General features: G+C 39.4%; 1 protein-coding gene across 1 annotated transcript in view; it reads right to left on the bottom strand.

The window, feature by feature from the left end:
• LOC138058025 (adenosine receptor A2b-like) overlaps positions 1-7,048 on the bottom strand; it is a 20,728-nt gene extending 13,680 nt beyond the window's left edge. The window contains exon 1 of the mRNA XM_068903929.1: positions 6,959-7,048. The gene's annotated coding sequence lies outside the window, so the exon portion shown is untranslated. The remainder of the gene's footprint in view (positions 1-6,958) is intronic.
• Positions 7,049-10,000: the final 2,952 nt, after the last annotated feature.

Raw genomic sequence — 10,000 nt, 5'->3', positions numbered from 1 at the left:
AAACGCGAACACTACCCAATACCTACAGTAGAAGAAATTGTGGCCAAGATACCTGATGCTACAGTCTTTACAGTCCTTGATGCCAAGAGCGGGTATCTTCAAATGAGGCTCCGATCTGCGATTGGAAGGTACAGATGGTTAAAACTCCCTTTTGGTATTAAATCGGCCCCTGAAATGTATCAAAGAGCCATGGATGAAATGCTAGAAGGAATAGACCATGCATAGGCGATAATGGATGACATACTCGTTGAGGGGCGTGACACCATGATTCAGTCCTAGAGAAAGTACTCTACCGTGCCAAGAGTTACAACCTGAACCTTAGCTTTGACAAAGTTAGAGTTCCAAAACAACAGGTGCTGTGCGTGGGTCACATCCGCGGAAGGGCTAAAACCAGACCCTGAACAGCGGTTCCTGGGTTCCATACAGTACCTGGCCAAATTCCTACCTATGCTAGCAGAGGTTGAAACTCCACTAACGGAGCTCACAAAGAGAGACTTTCTCTTCCACTGGGACGCGCCCCAAGCTGAAGCATTCCAACGGCTCAAAGATCTATGTTGCACAGCGCCGGTACTGGCATACTACGATGTTAAGAAAGAAACAACCATACAATGTGACGCTAGCAAGAATGCAGTCGGCGCAGTCCTGTTGCACGAAGGAAGACCAGTAGCTTACGCTTCTGGGCGCCCATAGAGAAAGAAATGTAGGCGATTGTGTTCATTTCTCACAAGTTTAGAGAATACATCCTGGGGAAAGCCACACTGGTACAAACTGACCATCAGCCACTTGAAACGATACTAACAAACCTATGTCAGTGGCACCGTTGCGCTTGCAAGCGATGATCCTCAAAGTGAGTGGGTTTGACCTCAAAGTTGAGTACCTTCCTGGAATAAAACAGATCCTAGCGGACACTCTGAGCAGAGCAAGCGTTGGCGAATTGCCAGCAGAAGAAGATGAGCTGCAAGTGAACATGGTAGAAAGAATTTCAATTTCTGAAGCAAATTATGCCGAACTCCTGCAAAACACAGCCAATGAACTTCACGCGCTCTACACCTTGATCCAAGTGGGGTGGCCAGAAACAAAACAACAAGTCCCGCACAGTATTCAGCAGTATTGGGACACAAGTGATGAGCTAGCAGTTCTAGATGGTGTCATTTACCGCGGCGTGAGGATCGTAATACCCCAAACCATGAAGCCGGCAATGATCGCAGTCATACATGGAACACACCTTGGAATTGTAAAGTGTAAGCAAAGAGCAAGAGAAGCGCTTAACTGGCCTGGAATGAGTGCTCAGATTGAAGAAAAAGTCAAGGATTGTACAATCTGCCATGACTATGCTCCGGCGCAACAGAAAGAGCCACTGATACCAAGTCCCATCTCTGACCTCCCGTGGGCAATGGCTGCATCAGACATATTCACCTTTTAGAGCGAGCAGTTCCTAGTCCTTGTTGACTACCATTCCAAGTACATTGAAGTCACTAAATTGAAAGACTTAACGTCACAGGAAACAATCCAAGCTTTAGAAGAGCATTTTGGGCGGCACGGAATCCCAGCGGGGCTCATAACAAACTGCGGTGTCCAGTTCCTTTGATAAAAGCTATAACTTTGAACGTGTCCTGGTCAGGCCCAAGCACCCCCAAGCACCCCCAAGCAAACGGGGAAGCAGAAGCTGCAGTCAAAACAGTGAAGTACCTGTGGAGGAAAAACGAGAACAAGAACAAAGCCCTTCTAGACTACAGAGCCACCCCCATCCCAGGAATTGGCTTGTCTTCATCTCAGCTCTGCATGGGCCGCAGGCTGAGGACCACCTTACCAATGGCAACTAGTCTACCGAGACCTGAGACCTATAACACACAAGAAATAAAGAGGAGCTTTCAGAAAGCCATGGACAAGCAAGAGATCTGAAGTCAGAGGTTCAGCCCCATATGAAACGCGCAGCGGCAGACAAGTCAGAAAGCCAGTCAAACTAGATTTACAGCAAGACAAGAGACTACTCATAACATTGAGAACAATAGGCTTTATTGTCTTTAAAAATCTTTATGACTTTGTCGTTGTTAAAGGGTGGACTGGCTCGAATCGTATGTTCCCTTTTAGTCCTTCCCCACTGCAGTAGGTTTTTTTTTCTCTTTTAGCATGTAGTATTTAGTATGTAGTATGAATTGTTTTCTCCAATGCAGTGAAAATGGAATAAATAAAAAAAAAAAAAAAAGGGGTGGGGGGGGAGGATGTTATATACCGCTGGACTTATTAGGGAGCTTAAGCAACGACAACGGCGACGGCAACGAGAACGTCACAAATTTGCATATTTAGTAGGCAAAAACAATAGCTTTGCACGCCCTGCACGTGTGTTTTTCACTTTTGTCCATTTCTTTGCCGTCGTCAGCAAAACTACAACGTGAAACAGCCAAATTTGAGGTTTTATGGACAACGTCATTACTTGAGGATAAATTTTCATTTTCTGCCCTAAATTGAGCGCCGTTCCTACCAGCGTCATTTTTGAGGAACTGCCACACCCGTCATATTAAAAAAGTTGAAATAGTAACGAAGCGAATACAACAACGCGAATTTATATTTTGAGATGACGTTCTCGTTGCCGTCGCCGTTGTCGTTGCTTAAGCTCCCTATTGTATCGCACGCACCGACAGTTATCATTTGTTGTAGTTTTAACCAATCATAATAAACCACGTTGGTTGACTTGTGATCCAACATGGCGTGCATGTAGTGAATACATAACACTATCCTAATCTAAATCGCATTTTTTTTTTACTTCAGAGAAAGGTTTAAGAATCATATCAAGAAGCGCATTCGATGCTCATACTGAACCAATAGTTAAGCAACTGAAAATTCTGAAACTCAGTGATATTTATCAACAACAACAACAACAACAACAATATTTTATTATTTGACAATAAGTCCTTATTCCCCTGGCTCCGCAGGTAGCAGGGCTAATCGAGGCGGGCCAGGATAATCAGTAAAAGAAGAAGAAAATACACACAGTAAGACTACCGAGAAATAGATAGATAATTAGATAGGTACGTAAATACGAAAACAGATTAAGTCTAAAGAAACACCTAGCTATGTAATTGAGGTTGGCAACGCAGTATATTATGAGAGGTAGATAAATAAGACAAAATGAATAAGATAAGATAAGCGAAGCAAAGATGATGGCTATTAAGAGTATTTGCTAACTTTTGAGATTATCGATTCTAAGTCTTCGTAGGAGTCTTCAGATTCTAATATATTGAATAAGATCATACGAATTTTCCTTTTAAAAATGGGTTTTGGTAGTGTTCGGTACTTAGTTGGTATCTCATTCCACAGTTTTGCACCAATTCTTGAAAACGATTTTCGTTCAATTTCAAGTTTTGACTTTTTAATATAAAAGTTGTTGGAAACTGAAGATCGCGTATTATATGAATGAATTTTTGCAGTAGGGATGAACAAATCCTTCAATTGTGAAGGGATAACATCGTTATTTACATCATGCATTGTTTCAGCTAGCAATTTATAATACAAAAAGTGAATAGGTAAAACCTTTGCATGAAGGAACAAAGGAATGGCGTGATCACACCTGTCAGCGAAGCACATGAAACGGAGAGCACGTTTTTGGAGGATCAAAAGCTTATTTAGTTGAGTTTTGCCAGCTTGTCCCCAAGCAATTAAGCCGTATCGTAAATAAGGAACAATAAGGCAGTTATATATACTAACAAGAGTATGGAAGGGAACAAAATGCCTTATCTTTGACAGTAATCCAATGGTTTTGCTAAGTTTCAGTGTTATAGAGTCAATATGGTTTTTCCATGACAGTTTATAATCGATTAGGACACCGAGATATTTCACATGATCTTTACATTCCAAGTAGGTTAATGTATTTGTTTGGTGATCGTTAATATATATTGTAGGAAGAAATGAAGGGCGTTTTTGATAAGGGCGAAAAATTACGAAATTTGTTTTATTGAGATCAAATTGGCAAGTTTATGCGTTCTTTTAAGAAAGGCATCCTTCCTGATGCCTTCAATGAAATGTTTTTGCTGACTTATCAAATTCATCATTAAAATACTAGAAACTCCAATGCCTTTTACTTATTTTCTTGTACATCAATTATCCGACAGTGAGCAATACGCTTTCAAAGACATAAATTGTGTTTAACGTACTCTAAACAATCAAACTTGCTGTTACATTTCCTCAGAACTTTGAAAAGGTGGTCAGTCTTTGTTCTGTTGTTGCCATGCTGTGTTTTAAGGTGTTTCCCAATGGCTGAATGACGGTGTTCACTTATGCGTTGATGTAAGTGTTGGGCAGTGTACCCGACATAATTTGCATCGCACAAATCACATTGAAAAAAGTAAACAACGCATTGAATGTTAACGATCGGGTGCTTGCTTTCCTTGACACGCAGGGTTTGTAACAGTTTTTTTTTGCTTGTAAAAACGGGTTTTGGCTCCCAGAGAATAGATATCTTTGCGTACGCGATCGGCTGATCGCAGATCTTTGAAGGGCAATACTATGTAAACAGACGGGTCTGCTGAAGGTACCATGTGTATTTCTTTATCTGGTTCCTGGCTGAACTTATTTATGCTGGAATCAACCAGTGTTTTCGGATAGCGCAGCTTTGAAAATATGGTGCGTAACAGGTTGCATTCTTTTGCAAATCATTCTGTGATGGAAGATAGACGGTAAGCACGGTTAACCATCGTGTTGACCAGGCCTTTCTTGTATCTGTTGTCGACGTGGCTTTGGATATGGAGTAGCAGTCCTGTGTCGGTTGGTTTTCTTTAGACTTCTGTCGTTACAGTACCACCACACAGTCAAAACTGTACCGAGGAACGGAATAGAGCCGTCAAGTTCAAGTTCCACAGTGAAAGACAAGCTAGGGTGCACATTGTTGAGTACTAGGAAAAAATCTGTCGCTGATTCTGTGTTGGGCATTGTGACAAAAGTGTCGTCAACATATCTTTGATAAAAAGACGGAGTCATACATGCTCTTTTGCTCTAGTTGGTCTTCTATATGGCACATGAAAACGTTGGCCAATAGTGGCCCCAGCGGTGAGCCCATTGCTACACCGTCCTTTTTCTTCATACAGCACGGCAACAACAGAACAAAGGCTGACCACCTTTTCAAAGTTCTGAGGAAATGTAACGGCACGTTTGATTGTTTAGTGTACGAGATGTTGTACATAAAGGATCAAGCCCTCTCTTAACACGCAAGCCAACTCCATTCGCGCCAAACTGTTAACGTGACACTATCGTACATTTTTTCATTTATTATTACTATCTTTTTGTGTTTCTTACCTTGGGTGTTATACCCATAGGACCCGCAAATATTTAATGTATTTTTTCAAATATTATATATTCATTTTACACCTTGCACTTTTTCACTTTTTAACTTGATAATTTCGTAACGTAGCGCCAAAACGTCGTTCACGGCTTTCACTTTTATAAATGTGTTTTAAAAATCTTTTAGTGTTTAACTTTTTAATCAATAAATTGTTTAATCATTTCAATACAGAAATTCAGAATGCTGACAGTTTTTCTCACTTTAAGTCTAAATTCAGAACTTCCTCCTGAACTGACTTCCCCTCATTTTGTTTCTTTGTTTGTTTGTGTTCTTGCTTTTTAACCTAAGTCTGCTTACAAATCAAATAAGACACGCCTAAAATTATAATTTTATAGTTGCATTTTTCTTGAGGTGCCTGTAGCCGGAATAAGCCCTAATGCTTTCTATATGGACATCCTCGCCTTATGCTGTTCTTTTATTGATTATTTAATATCTCTTGTAGTTTACTATATATTTATTTTGTAATTTGAAATGACAAAAGTGAAAAAATAAACTGAAACTGAAACTGATCAACCTTGAGGCCCCGTCTTCACGTATCCCGATATTTTTGAATCCGCAACTTTTTCTTTCCGGATTCAAAAATATTTCCATCCACACGCAGCGTATTCCAATTGCATTTGCCCGTCAACACGTATCCGACACGTACTCGAAATGAATCCGGATTCACTCTAGTACTCAGGACTCCTCAAGGAAACAGAGGTAACAGAGCATGCGCCATGAAGCCCTCGGCAATCTTGAGAATTGATGTCACGGTAAGGAACTGGGCTCGATCTAAATATCCGGATTTGGCGTCCACACGATTCCGGCTTCGTCAGTATCGGATTCAAAAATATCCGCTCTGGAGAGCGTATTCAAACAGTTCCGGATTCGCCAGCGAATTCACCGGATACGTGTGGACGGAAAGCGTATCCGGAAAGAAAACGTTGCAGATTCAAAAATATCCGGATACGTGCGGACGGGGCCTGAGTTTCTAAGTCAAAAGCCGAACTTGGCCGAAGGAAGCTGTTAATTTCTTTCCGTGATAATTTGGGGCCAGAAGCAGATTCTAATTAATTGATGCATCATCAAAATCGATCCTAGCAAGTCATAAATTCGATTATCAAGCCAAACTGAGAATCCGAGGGCATTTTAGGTCATTAAACAACACCTGAAAAAAGGACTACAATGCTATGTTTTGTTATTTTAAAGATATCTCGTATATATCTGCTCCGAATTGCGATTTCAAACAAAGACAAGGAAAGAGTAAGAAAGAGAGTGAGTGACGTGGACGAAAATCAATTACTTTGGAAACAAAACTAGGACTGAACAAAAATGAGTGCTTGTTTACTTCCGCTTTAACTTTAAGTTTAGGACCAAGCTTTCAAACGCAGCCGCTTCAGCTGTGAAGAAAAGGCAGCATTGGGCCATTGTACTGACTTGGTGTTTATAATCGGACGAAGTTCCTCTATCAAGATAACAACAAGTCTATTCCCAAAACCTAGAATACATCTAGTGTTCGTCTCTAGAGCACTTAAAGTGTCCAAAGAAGAATAGTTTCCCAATTAAGATATAAACGGAAAAATCTGGTTTACTTTAAGAATAGAAGGAATAGAATATTTATCAAGGAAAAACTTAAAAACCCACCTCACAGAATACAACATCAAGGTTGTCCCTGTTGATTTTACAAGGGCGCTGTTTTCAGTTGATTCACGACGAATCATCAGGAAAATTTGGTAGTTGACTCAACTTTAAAATTTTTTAAGACGAAAGAGGATTCTAAAAGACCTTTTATCGAGAAATTCAGAAAATTGGGACTTGAAAAACCCACGATTGTGAGCGTAATTTGTTACGTGATGTCAAAAGATAATCAAGGTTTAGTCGTGAAAATTAGGAAATAATGTCCTTTGCGTTTTGACAAGTGGAACCATTTCCCAATTTTCTCTTCACCATCTGACTACATACATATTGATTGGCCTAGTTTAAACAGTGACAAGTACTTGTGAACCACAACCGTGAGGCGGGCATAATTAGAAACAGGAAGCATGCAAGAGTGGGTGGAACCAGTAATACATTTATTCGCGCTTGCAACACGCAAATTAAACCAAGCACTTCGGACGTTTAATTTCGGCAAGGAGTATGTCAAATTTCTTTTATTTATACTAATTTTTCGTGATAGTGCGGCAAGACATTACTGAGTATATTTACTTTTTTACGGAGGACACCACGGATGTGGCGGATATTAAATTATTAGTGTAATAAGTATTGCCAATTCGAGTGGGACATCAACTCGACCTTTAAATTATGCAGAAAACCAAGCGCGCTAGAAATGGTATCCACGTAATGTATGTATTTAAGCAAGGCTAAAAGGGGGCTCCTCAATTATTACTGGGTTGCCAAACCCGGTCGGAATCTGCGTTTCATTTCTCCGTTTTATTTTTGTTTCCGTGTCGGTTAAAGTCGTGCCTGTCACTGCCCTGCTAAATGGTATCTTTGTGCATAGAGTCTTCTGTGCGTATTTTGTTACGTTTGAGGGGGCTGGGGTAATGCGTCGATTTCTCTGGTGCACACAGGAGAACATTTAATTAACCTGCAATGGCGTCGAAAGTCATTGTAACGCGCATGGCGTTTTTGCACATCTTTAAACAAAATATACCCTCATGGAGCTCAATTGGATGAGCAAGACAGGCGGTGAAAAATAAATATCTGGAATCTTTAAAGCGACGAGTAATGGTCTTCGACAACAATTTCATTTTTCGCCGTTGGATATCAAGTGAGCTTTGTTTCTAATATTTTTCTAACGTGGTATTATATACAACACTAAAATCAAATGGCAATTCTTTTACGGATTTAACAAACATTGAAGGAATCGAACGCCTTGAATGCATCACAGTGTTTACTGAAGTCGCTTCTAATGGGAACTTAAAACAACTCAACGAGGTTATCCCATTATTTTAATTTTCTATTTTTTGTAGAAAACAGAAAAATTAAAAAAATGTCCAAAAAGGCTGTTTTGGGTAATAGAATTATATTTTCAAAACTTTAAATAAAGTTTAAAAGAGAAAAAAAGAAAAATCGTTGCATATTTCCGTTGTTTGGTCCATGTTACGTTATATTGCCAGTTCAAAAATAAAAAACAAACCCTTAACGTACACAAAATATGATTTTTCAATTATTGTGGAAAAAATGGAAAATTGAATTGGCCGAACCGTGCACGGACCTTACCGCCATGGCTTACATGAAAAGTTGAGCGGACTGTTGGTCGTACGTCGTAACCAATAACCGAAATTTCTCGGGCTACCATTTTTTCTTAACCATCGGTCTGATTTGCATTAGCAATAAAATACGCTATTAAAACATCAATAAAATTCAGTACTTTTTCGCATGGCCAAAATGTTATCGTAATCAGCCTTTAAAGGCAAGATAGATTACAGAAGTGATGATATACTTCACCATTTTATACTTTATCAACTAGTAATAGCTATTGATAAGTGTCAATACAATAAATAGTTTGCAGATTTGTATCAGAGTTCCAAAATACCCAACAGTAGTTATAATTTTTTTTATTCAAAAGTACCGCAACTCAACTTATCTAGTTAACAATAATACAATAATAGAAATTGGACACTTTGTATCTCCAACAATTGCAACAATAGTGTTTTGCAATAATATGGAATGTACTGCTGTAATTCTTGAACGGCGGTAATTTTAACAGGAATATACAATAATTAAGTTGATTAAAATCAGTGCCATGTAAAAAAATCGCCAAAGCGTTTTCAGACTTTTCAGTGTGAAACATGTAACAGGGAATCAAACTCTCTCACATGAAAATTGTTTCAATTTTAGAATTTTTGTTTTGCAAGATACAGCCATGAATTATCAAATTGATCGTTGAATTGTATACTTTGCATATTTCCTTTGAAAATTAAATTAAATTGTTCAAAACTCAGTGGTTACAAAACGAAAATAAACCGCTCTAATCCGAAATTGACAAGAGCGGTCGATAAGAACACGTACGCCGGTTTAGTTTTGAGCTCGTTCACTCAATATAGAACACGATGGTTCGAAAAGAAATATTAAAGAACACTCAAAGCAAGTGTACACAACGCAATGGTCAGGGAAATGGAAAAAAATGTGTTTTCACTCACCTCCGAACACGAGATCATCAATAGTCGCGCGCGTCATGCAAGTTTGTCGAATGGCATCACACATCAAAATACGCGCGCTACGATTGGCCTGTTGCAAGACAATCGACCTCTTTTCCATTCCGTCATTGGAATCTCAGGCATCTCACTCGAGATTTTTTCCGCCTGCACAGTATTTTCGCACGGTTCTAAAATGCTGCTGCCTCGCCAGCTTCGCGTCTTCGCTCGGCTGGCTCGTTGGCAATGTAGCTCTATCGATTTTTGCTTTCTGCATATGCCTGCGCTGTTTGGCAATAGCAAAAAAAAAAAAAAATAATAATAATAAATACATTTGTCTTACAGGAACATCTCATAGTAAGATTCTTTTACTACATTAAATCATTGGCATTGTCCGACAGATATGGTATACTGTATGCTATTCGCTTCGCTCACTTGTGAGAGTTACTTTCAGCACTCGAAGATAAAGTTCTTATCCCCGCGGGGCCATGTAATGTTGATGAAATGTCCAGATTTAAAACAACTTGTTTTACTCATTTTCCAAATT

This window comes from Montipora capricornis, chromosome 7 (genome assembly GCF_036669925.1).
Source record: "Montipora capricornis isolate CH-2021 chromosome 7, ASM3666992v2, whole genome shotgun sequence".
In the NCBI taxonomy this organism is placed as follows: domain Eukaryota; kingdom Metazoa; phylum Cnidaria; class Anthozoa; order Scleractinia; family Acroporidae; genus Montipora; species Montipora capricornis.
The sequence above is the reverse complement of the archived record's forward strand: the minus strand, read 5'-3'. Positions and strand labels throughout refer to the sequence as shown.